The following is an 11,903-nucleotide window of genomic DNA, read 5'->3' as shown; positions in this document are numbered from 1 at the left end:
AGTTTTGTGCGAGAAGTGGGAAATGATCGACTTATGGGATGTTGGCCCATGGAACAACACGCTTGGGTTCACCTACACAAGCCTTCAGTACGCCCGCACTGCCTCCAGATTGGACAGATGCTATTGCTCGCACCAAGCTGACTAGATACCGACAATGATGGAAATGAAGGTAGTCCCAACAACATTAATCCTCTCAGATCACATTCCTCTGCACATACAATTTAAGAAGAATAAAGAGGAGGAGCAGGCCCCAAGAGGTAAAAAAAAATTGTTGGTAACTGGGGCACACCTATTCAAAGACCCTCTTTTCAGGAATCTAGCCAAGAAAGCACTGGGTAAGCTAAAAAAAGATGTCGACCTCAACAAACACAATGCGTGGGACCTCTTTGCTCGGAGCATCCAGAAAGTAATCAAAACCTCGGGCACCTGAATCAAGAAAGCTAGGGAGGATCACCCAGGGCACCTGTCAGCGGAGGTACAACTGCTTACCGCTATAAAAGCCAATGGCCATGCTACTGAGGTCGAACACAAACAATGGCTTGAAGCCAAATCGAATCTCGCTAATGAGCATTTAGAAGATATAAAAAAGGCAAAACTTCTCTCTAGGGAGATTTATTTGCAACCGGAAGCCTCCAATCAAGCTCAGTTTTTTAGGGCTTTAAAAATCAAGAAGAACCGGGGCCACATCCCCTCGCTCGATGATGAGAAAGGGACAACAGTTCATAACCAGGATGAAATGGCTGGGATGATGCTGAGCTATCTCAGCAAAATCATTCGAAGGTCAGAGACCCGGTCCCAAGAAGTGGAAGAAGCCAGAGAGACCTTACTTCAGAGTGTTAAAAAGGAAATTCCCCAATCAGAAGCTAATAACTTGGAACATGCATTTTTCGAAGACAAATGTTCACTAGCATTGCAAGCCCTTGGCAAGGAAAAGTCCCTTGGGTGGGATGGGATGATGTTGGAATTCTATACAGAATTTTGGGATGATCTCAAGGCCACAATCACAAGTTTGGCCAATAAAGCCATGATCGAAGGGTCGATGGAGACAAGTGTGAAGAGAGGGCTTATCAAGCCCATCCCAAAACACATCTCTTGTTCTAAACTGAAACATTGGTGCCCTATAACGATGATGTCGGTGGCCTACAAAATTATAGCTAAAGCAGTGGCCCTCATACTAGCCCCCTTACTAACCAAGATCATCTCCCCCCATCAACAGGGCTTCATTAAAGGAAGGTCCATCTACGATAACATCTTGGTAGCAATGGTGGGCATAGAATATGCAACTGTCACAAAGCAGGAGTGCATTCTACTGCAGTTGGACCTGGACAAGGCCTATGACACAATAACATGGTCATATATAGAAGCCATAATGGAAGCCTTACGCTTCGGGCCGTGCCTCTGTCGGATGGTTCGTGTAATGGGGGCTGGAAGCCAGTCATAGCTCCTATTCAACGATAGAATTGTGGGCTCTTTTGAGGTCAAAAGGTCTATTAAACAGGGATGCCCTCTTGCCCCCCTACTTTTCGCCATAGGATCACATCCTCTAATCACGACGCTCGAAGCTATAGTGCTGAACATGGGGAGGTGCAAGGCCTTGTTTTACCAGGAAATAGACAACTCCTGGCAAAACTATTTGCAGATGATTCTCTCCTCTTCTTGAAGGAGTGCCCCCAAGTCATCAGAAAATCTATGGAGATTGTTCAAATGTTCTCGATAGCTTCGGGGTCCTAGTGTAATATAGAGAAGTCAAGGATGATTTCCCTATCAGAAAATGACTCATTTGACCCTTCTGTCTGGCCAGGGGAGATTGTCACAAAAGGGAATATATTCAAACATCTGGGAGCCCCCTTGGGGGTGGATGTAACTCACAAGCAAAGATTCGAGTGGATGCTTGAAAGAATCAAAACAAAAATGAGTAGGTGGGAGTTTGCTCTTCTCCCATTCCCAAGTCAGATAAAAGTGATGAATGCCTTTATGATTCCTTATATTGCCTTCACTAGCCCGCTTCTCAAGATGGCTAAGTGTCACTGGAAAGAGTGTTTTGAAACCAGTAAAAACATTTTTATGGAAAAATAACACGAAATCATCCAGGCCATGGCAAAGGGCCCATTGGGAATCGATTGCTCGGCCGGGGAACCAAGGAGGCCTCGAGATTATTAACCATGTGACCCATGCAGAAGCTTGTTGCACCAAATTTGTGGTTTCCCTAGCTAAACAAGATCAAGTTTGGGCAGTCATGATCAGAGATATGATAGAAGCAGTTAAACTTAGCTCGAAGGGAGGAAAGTGGAGAGGGGTGGAGGCTCATGACAAACTGCTTGCCCTAGCGTGGTCTACCTTAAGGCTGGGAGGCAGCTCAGGAGCATTGGTAAGAAAATGCAATAGAGTAGCACGAGTCTTAAAGTGGGGGGAAGAAGCCAGAAACTTCAAGAACTCCATACTGCATTGGTCCCCCTGGCTCTCCAAAGTTGTAGATCCGTCACAAACTCCCTATTGGATTGAGACAGCTAGGAAGCTGAATAATAAGGGTCTGATCCGACTTGAGCACTTCTGGGACAGTGTCAACAAGTGTTGGAAAACCATTGACCTTATGATTGCCCAGTACCAACTCAATAGCTTGGAGGTCTTGCTTGTCCACAAAGTGATGAAAGAACTTGACAATCTAGTGATGCCAATCTGTGAGTCAGAGATGGACTGGAATGCTTGGAAATGGCCCAGAAGTAGTCTCTTGTGGAAACCCCATACTAAAATTATTTATCAGACAACGATGCAAAAGAAGAATTGGTCTAGCCCCCTTAACAAGATATGGAAAAAGCAATGGCCGGAGGAAAGGTGGGAGCATGTAATGGAGAACATATGGAAGCCAACGGTTCCACAGTACATGAAGGTGTTCTTATGGAAGGTTATCTGGGGCGCTCTACCGACAGGGGTGAAGATTCAGGAGAGAGGGATTGGGTCAAATCGATGCTTGGGGTGCAGATTAGCTAGTGAAGATCTGGCCCACCTATTCATGGACTGCCCAGCGATAAAAGGCCTCGCAAGGAAAGTATGCAAGTGGGTCCAGAGAACATGGAAAATTAGCTTCTTCAAGACTGACCTATGCCTTGGAGGTAAAAATTCAGGTAGTCCTACACTCCTCGTCAGCACTCAAATCATCAAATACTTCTTCTTGCATAATGCATTGCAATCAAGGAACCGCCGTGTTTTTGAAGGAGGATTTGAGGTAGCAAGCTTCACAGAAATTATACAGGAAAGCAAAGTGCTAATATGGGCACTCGGACGCAAGCATGACTCGGAGGATTGGTCTAGGACTACTTGTGCCCTATTGTCAGCTGATGGAATGCCTGGGATGGGGGAAAATCTTGGCCATCGGTAATTAAAAGATCTCATAATGTCAAGAGTATGGACCTTGGGTATCAAGGATATGGAGGTGGGGTAGTAGGGGTGGCTGCACTAGTAGCCGATGTAATTATGATCCGTGGATGTTGTCATGGCTTAGCATGAGCATGGCAAAACCTTGTAATTTTTTGGGCTGCTCAATATAATCCACTCACAATTGTGAGTTTTGCTTTTTTTTTTTTTAAGCTATCTAAATACATGTTTTAGAAAAAAGGTTTTTGGAACCATCGAGGAAAAGGCCTATCCCAATCTTTTCTTTTGCCTAAATATATAATTTTTTAAAGGTTTTATGGAACAATTAGGACAAGTTTGAAAAGTAGTTGAGGTATGGAGATTTTTGCCAATGGTAACATACCACTAAACGTGTGTTTTCCATGAGCACTCCATGGAAAAATATTTCTTCATGTAAGGTTTCCCAAAAATGGATAGGGAGGTGAATAGGAAAATGTGTCTTTCTGAATAGAAAATACGCGTAGGTTAGCACAAACCTTAGCCTCATGCAAAAGAGAAGACGTGGTTGACAAAAAGGAATCCCAATAAAGTGGGGAACCCAAACCTGGATTGTGTCAATCGATGTGGCATTGAAATGAGAAACTTCTCATGCGTGCACGTGTATGAAACTGGACTCACACTCAACTCTTCTTGGCCAATGCCATTGCCATTTGACCATTTCCATTCCTCAAACCTCGCCCTCATGACTAAGTGACACGGAGCATCTGAAAAAGGGAAGAGGGGGGGGGGGGGGGGGGGAGGGGGAGATCAATGGATGGGAACTCCACGTGCAGTCATCAAGGCGATCTGCATTGTAGATGGTTTGTTAAAACTAAACCCGATCAAGAATTAAACTCGGACATGGATCCTCTCCGGGTTTAGTTTTAAGCCAGATCATTTATAACACCTTGTAAAATGGCATTCCTTTCACATGCACGCGGACGAGTAATATGGTTAGCGTCGCCGACCCCCATGTGCACCCCCGTGTCACTTACTGCCATGGATTGCCCACATAGTCACCAAAACCATATTTCCTTTACCTATAGAAAATGAATTTGGTTGCAAAATTTCTCTACTTCACAAAAGAAAATGTTGGTTTTTCACCCAAGAACCTAGTGGACAAACCGACATATTATGTGGACAAAAAGAAAGATTCGATTGAAATTCTTGGTTTTTTTATTGGCATTTTGAAATCTAGCTGGTCCTTTTCCAATTTAGCCAAAAAAAAAAAAATGCTACCCAAAAAGCCAATTTTTTCATCATGTGTATCTTTGAGCATGAACTACAAAATGGTATAGGCAACAATCTCTTGCTTTTCCTTGTCATGTGCAAGCTCTTTGTGTTTTAGAGTGTGTGTGTGGGGGTGTGTAAGAGAGAGAAAGAGATAGAGAGAGAATTCAACATATCACTTGAGTCTTGCATGCACTTAAAAACCTTCCTATTCTCTCTCTCTAGAAAAACAAAAAAACACACACACACAAAACCGACATAGTGTATTTCAATTATTCTTCCTCTCTCTTTGTCATTATGCACATGGTACAATGTGCAATGTGCATTTTTTCTGTAGCAAAATGTACTTTCTCGTGCGTGGTGATACAAGTCGACGTCCGTACACGCCATCAAGGTTGCTTCGTTGTATTCGAACCCACAACTCGATTCATAACTCATGAAGGATGAATGCTGAACCAATCCAAAATGCACAACACTAAAGCTTTTAAAGTGAAGTGAAAGAGAGAAAGGTACCAAGTTCTTACATTGATTTTTCAAAATTTTAAACCTTGCTGATTTTCCAAATGGAATCTCCCTTGTTAATTTCATAAAGGGATGTTTTCACAAGAAGATTTAGAAATTTTCTCATGTAGGAAAACGGAGTCTTTTCGAGTGTTTTTCATATAATGAATAACATCATGACCTTCTGCTCGGGAGGCACTGCATACCTAGCTAGGTACGATTGGGGGCAGGGGACCGCCGGCCCCCCCACCGGGCCGGCGGTCCCCTGCCCCCAATCGTACCTAGCTAGGTATGCAGTGCCTCCCTCACAGAAGCTCATGATGTTGAGGTAAGTCACAATGTGGGAATTATTGTGAGATTTGTCCAAAACTTCTTGTGAATTTGCTGATGAAAAGTGTTCTTCAATAACCTGTATTCTTAGAGGTTTTCGTTTTATAGTTTGAGCTGTCATTTTGAAAATCAAATTTTGTTGGTTTTTTGAAACAAGCTTCAGCGGAGAGGAGAGCTAGATGTACATTTGAAATTTATTATTTCTTACACTACATTACAATATTCGGGAAAGGCGTCTCACTTAGCATTGAGCCGTCTGAAAATCAAGATTAGCCGGTCACAAACTAGGATAAAGGAAAGAAAAATCAATAAAATTTACAAGTAAATAGTGCAAAAATCTTGCGAATTTCAAAATTTCTACTAGTTTTTCCTATTTGCATCTTCACAAGGAGAGGAAATACACACAAGAAGATTTAGAAATTTTCTCATGTAGGAAAATGGAGTCTTTTCCCGTGTTTTTCATACAATGATTAACATCATGAGCTTCTGCTCGAGAGGCACCGCATACATACCTAACTAGGTACGATTGGGGCAGGGGACCACCTGCCCCCCCATCGAACCGACGGTCCCCTGTCCCCAATCGTACCTAGCTAGGTATGCAGTGCCTCCCTCACAAAAGCGCATGATGTTGAGGTAAGTCACAATATGGGAATTATTGTGAGAATTTGTCCAAAACTTCTTGTGACAGCGCTTAAGGGAAAAGACTTTCCCAAACACTACTTTGACCAACCTTTTCATGGGATCGATTCAAACCTTCCATATGGGACATACCTGTCCATGTGACGGATTGAATTTTTTTTCCTTTTTATAGTTTCTCGATGGGTCATCTCATTTCACAAGCTTACATCCTTACATAACTTGACTTCTCTTACATTTTAGTGTCTTAGATTGCCAATGTCAACCTTCACTTTGTTTCTTTAGGCTTTTAATTTGAATATTTTATAGGTGGCTAAACAGGATCAAGTTTGGGCTATCATGATCAAAGATATGATAGATGCAGCTAAACTTGCCTCGAAAGGTGGAAAGTGGAGAGGGGTGGAAGTTCGTGACAAGTTGTTAGCCTCGACGTGAACTACCCTAAGACTGGGGGGCAGCGCATGAAAATTGGTAAGAAAATGCAATAGAGCAGCAAAAGTTTTAAAGTGGAGGGAAAAAACCAGATACTTCAAGAACTCCATTTTGCATTGGTCCCCTGGCTTTCCAAAGTTGTAGATCCACCACAAATTCCCTATTGGATAGAGATAGCCAGGAAGCTGAATAATAAGGGTATGAATCGACTGGGGCACTTCTAGGACAGTGACAACAAGAGTTGGAAAACCATTGACCTTCTGGTTACCCAGTGCCAACTGAATAGCTTGGAGGTCTTGCTGGTCCACAAAGTGAGGAAAGAGCTTGACAATATAGTGATGCGTATCTGTGTTTCGGAGTTTGACTGGAATGCTTGGAAATGGCTCGGAAGCTGTCTCTTATGGAAATCCCATCCTAAAGACATTTACCAGACAATGATGTATAAGAAGAATTGGTCTAGCCCCTTTAACAAGATATGGAAAAAACAATGGCTGGAGGAAAGGTGGGAGCAAGTAATGGAGAACATCTGGAAGCCAAAGGTTCCGCAGCACATGAAGGTATTTTTGTGGAAGGTAATTTGGGGTGCTCTACCGATGGGGGTGAAGATTCAGGAAAGAGGGATTGGGTCGAATCGATGCTTGGGGTGCAGGTTGGCTAGTGAAGGTCTAGCTCACCTCTTCATGGATTGCCCAACTATCAAAGGCCTCGCAGGGAAAATATGTAAGTGGGTTCAAAGAACATGGAAAATTGGTTTTTACAAGACTGATAGTCGATGTAATTATGGTCCCTGGATGACGTCATGGCTCAACACGAGCATGATAAGACCTTGTAATTATTTGGGTTGATAAATATAATTCACTCACAATTGTGAGTTTTGCTATTAAAAATTAAAAAAAAAATAAAAAAAAAATATATATATATATATTTCTTCTTTGTGTTCAAAAACGAAAAGGCAATGGCTTGTTAGTTGTAGCATGAGGCAAACAGTGCATAGGTAGCCAAGGTAGCTTGGAAGTATTGACAAGTTGACAAGGGAGGCAATTGGCGTATAAGGGGGGGACCACGAGGATGACAATACGCGAGAGAGAAGGGGGCAAGAAAACACCTTTTTTTTTAATGTGTGGGGCTACAGATAGACAGTCACACGTTTCACAATTTTATTTTATTTGTAGGCAGTTTTTTTTTTGTGGGATGCTTTTTTAACTAGTTTGTTCTCTAAATTTGTCTGAGTTTATGTTTGCAGATAGCAGATTGTGGAGTTGTTTTATGCATATGTGAGCATCGGTTTGGATGGATTGGTCATGATTGTGTAGTGGTCGAGTTACCTCCCATTTTGTTGGCAGTTTGACATGGCTTATGGTTGAGATTATACTTGAGGTTTTGCTCAGTTTACAAGGGTGGCTCAACCAGATTTCTCCCAGGTTTTCTCGCCATAGTTTTTTTCCATACACTTATTGTTGCAGACATGTGTGACATTGAGAGACGACGATCTCGTTCTTGTCGATGCGTATGATGTTGGCATTGTGGTCACACATGGCACATTAGGCGCTGTTGTTTCAGGCGTATGAGACAACAACAGAGATCTATGCATGGTGCACATGAGGTTTACAAGGTGTGGTATGCACTTGGGATCTCTTTGTATCTTTCTCGATTTTAATATATTCACTCACAATTGTTAGTTTGACCAAAAGAAAATATCATCCATTTCTATCAAATCTTTAAATATATTAACTCTATAAAATATAAATCACAATTAGTGGTAGATTTAGTAATCTAACATGTAACTTTAATAAAATTTCAATTATATATAGTAAAATAGGTGTGCCAAACTTTCTTATTGAGGGGAATCTTGCTAGATCCCTTGGTGATTGAAAGGAGGAAAGGCAAGGAGGTGGCACGTGGTAGGGCAAGTTGGGCAGAGTAGGTGCGAGATGACATGGCAGTTGGCAGCATGTGGGGCCAGCTTGATGCGCACAGATGGAGGCTGGAAGATGCGAGGGCAAGCAAGAGATGATAGGACAGTTGGGAGTAGGTTCTGCAACGCATGTGGGACCAGCTTGATGCACACAAGTGGGAGCTCAGAGGTGAGCAATACGAGGTAGACGTTGGTATGTTTTTTTTTCAATTTGCAGCGGAGAATTTTTTAGCAATGTGGACGTTCGCACAATTGGTTTATCCCAATAGTTGTGAAGTCGTTCGCACGGAGGCATCTGAGTTCGAATTCTACATTGTTGTGGGTGGATTTTGTTGATCTCCTCTCTTTTCTATGGCCTTGCATATAAGATATAGAAGGATCTTTAAAGAAAGTTTTTTTCTCCCCTACCAATAGGGATTTGCATTTCTTTGTCATGCACGTCGTAAACACTATCATTATGGATTGCGTCAATGTCGTTTAAATTAAAAGATCTTCAAACTAGCTACCTAATGAGCTGATCCTCTTGCAAAATGACCCTTTGTGTAGAGAGAACCAATGTTTGCAATTTCAACACCGAAAATGGCTCCTCTACTTTGAGCTACTTGTCTTGGCCTCCAAGCTCCTTGGAAGTACTCTCTTCTTCCATTGGGTTGCTATTGCCATGAATTGATATCTCTCTCTCTCTCTCTCTCTCTCTCTCAAGTTAATTACCTACATAAAGAGAGTGAGTGCAATGCTTACATTGATGGGAAATTCAAATATCTTGATCAACTATGGTGCTAGATAATTTTCTTCCCTCCCTACTTCTTCTTATGTCTTATAATTGGCAAATCGTTGGTAGGGAGGATGACCAAGTATGCTATACATGGACAAATGCTTGCACCATCTCCACTTTTGGTTAATTAGTGGTCAGTGATTAGAGTAGTATAGTGTGTTGACTCCAAAATCGGGATGCTCCTTCCTTAACTGTCCAATGTTTGGAGCTCGCCTCACAAAACGTCTATTACGTTGATTGCTCTCTACCTATTTGTGCTCATTTCGATCTCTTCAGCTAACCAATCATCAATGGTTCAAGCCTGATCGAGCGGATACTCTCACTATCTCTCTCGTCTCTCCTTTTCTGGCGTTCTTGTCATAGGTCAAAGTCCATTATAAAATGTTTTAAAGTGTCACACATCATACACATGTTGCACTTGCTCGAGATTTTGTTTGCTCAACATTGTCCTGCCGAATAGAAAGGCGGGTAAGCCGTAGCTTTAAGTGCCACGGGGTCCCAACCATGGGATCAATGGCTCTTGTGCAAAATCAAAGGCGCGTGCAGATCTCGACCGTCGGCGGGTAAAAACTAAACTCGGGATCCTAAGTTTAGTTTTTATAGTGGGGTCCACAAAACTAAACTCGGGATCCCGAGTTTAGTTTTTATGTTGAGATCCCGAGTTTACCTTCAAACTTTGATGTGAAATCACATCTATTTCAACGAGGCGCACGCGGGCATGTGCCCCTCAAGCTGATGGTGAGGGTTTAAGACCTGGTTGGGGAAGCGAGGCGTCCCGAGATTAGATCTCCATAGATCCATGTGACTGACCTCTCGAGATTAGTTTTTTGAAATCTAAACTCAGGATCCCGAGTTTAATCCCGAGTTTAGATTTGATCGATCAATGATCTAGATCGATCGTCATCCCGCTTTTCAATTGAAACCATTGATCCCATGCTTTGGGACGCGATGGCACTTAAAGGGGAGGGTGGGTAAGAGGATGGTCTTTTGCTCAAATCTGAGACAAACAATTGAAAGGGTCATGACGGCTTTCATAAACAATAAGAAACTGATAAAATTGTTTAAATTGGTATTAGTGTTTGGGAAAGGATTGCATCAGCTTAGTCTTGAGCCGATTGAAAATCGAGACTAGCTAGCTGCAAACCATGGCAAATGAAAAAAAAAACGGATGAAATATGTGAGAAAGTCATACAAACATTTTGCAAATCTCAAAGTTTCTCCGGTTTTTTCCATTGTGAGAGGAAACTCAATCAACATCCGCTTAATAAAAGAGACTTTCTTTAATGTTAACACTAATTGGAATCAAGCTAGTAGGTGTCCCCAATTTTCAAGCAGGTCTAATAAGAGGGTATCTCGTGAGATGCCCTCTTGGGTGAAGGATGAAAAAGAAAGGGAAACGTGGATGTGAAGAGCTTGCGGGACAGGTGGAGGAGAGAGAGAGAGAGAGAGAGAGAGATTGTTTGATGCCCATGCTGTCTGTGTGCATGTCTTTGTGTGTGTGTGTGTGTGAGAGAGAGTAGTAGATTTTTTTGATGCCGATTGGGGTTTCAATGCCGCAGTGCGTCGATTGGATTAGGCTGGAGCAGCATGTGCAGACGAGGGCCGAATCCGTTCGTTTTCTCTCTCCCGTTTATGCACAGGCACGCTATGTTTCTTTGGTTTGTTGCTGCGACAACATATGCCAGGAGGGTATATGCAGGAGCTTCGCAAGGCAGGCCCTGGGTGGGAGATTATCATCCTCCTCTGATTTGTCTGGCGCCGTTTCCGTTTCGAGTGCAAGCTAGCCTGGCACGGGGGGCGCAGAGGGAAGCGATGGCGAAGTCAGCGGGGAAGAGAGAGGAGAGATCGAAGAGAGAGGAGAGAGAGGAATGTGGGATCTCGAGAGATTCCCCTTAATGAGGCGCTTGGACCGAGTAGGAGCTATAAAATGCAAGAAATGTAAAGCCATGTGAAGTTGTGAAATGAAAGGTGAAATAAAAAGTACTAATTAATATATATGTGTGTGTAGAATTTATTAGAATTATGCAAGGTGAAGCTTCACTTTAGCATTCTAAACCAATAGAATGCAAAAAAAACATATGTGTGTGTATGTAAAATTATGTAAGGTGAACTTCACTTCAGCATTCTAAAACAATAGAATGCAAGAAAAGTAAAGACAAGATGTGAAATGAAAGGTAAGTCTCCATCATGCACTGAAAACTACGAAAGTCCCCCTAACCCAGCCCAACACTAAGGCTTCTGAGTTTATGGATAAGCTCCAAAAAATGATCACTGATTTATATGGGTTTGGCATTCCCTAGGTGTTTGATGGATGGTCTATCCTTTTGTATGATCAAGTTAGGGCTCGAACCAGTCACACTCAAAAGTATGCGATAGTTTCTGTCAGACAGTACTCAGATGTGTTGGACTCTTTGTATATTTGCCTTGGCTCTCATGGTAATATAAATATCTCTGTTTTGTTGTGGAAAAAAAAAGGGTTTCTTTTAGAAAGCCAAAAATATGAACTCAAAAGGTGTGTGTGTGTGTGAGAGAGAGAAAGCTCTTGGCTTGTGGTGGCTTGGTTAATTTATCTAAATCTTCCTTGTCACCCTATCCCTATATGTAAACTAACATAATATGGCTGAAGGGGGAGCCTTTTACAAGTGTCAAAATTTGCAACATGAAGGCTAAAATCCAAAACTAAGAGAAACCACT

Source organism: Adiantum capillus-veneris, chromosome 11 (genome assembly GCF_014529385.1).
Source record: "Adiantum capillus-veneris isolate H3 chromosome 11, ASM1452938v2, whole genome shotgun sequence".
NCBI classification, from domain to species: domain Eukaryota; kingdom Viridiplantae; phylum Streptophyta; class Polypodiopsida; order Polypodiales; family Pteridaceae; genus Adiantum; species Adiantum capillus-veneris.
This window is presented reverse-complemented; position numbering follows the sequence as displayed.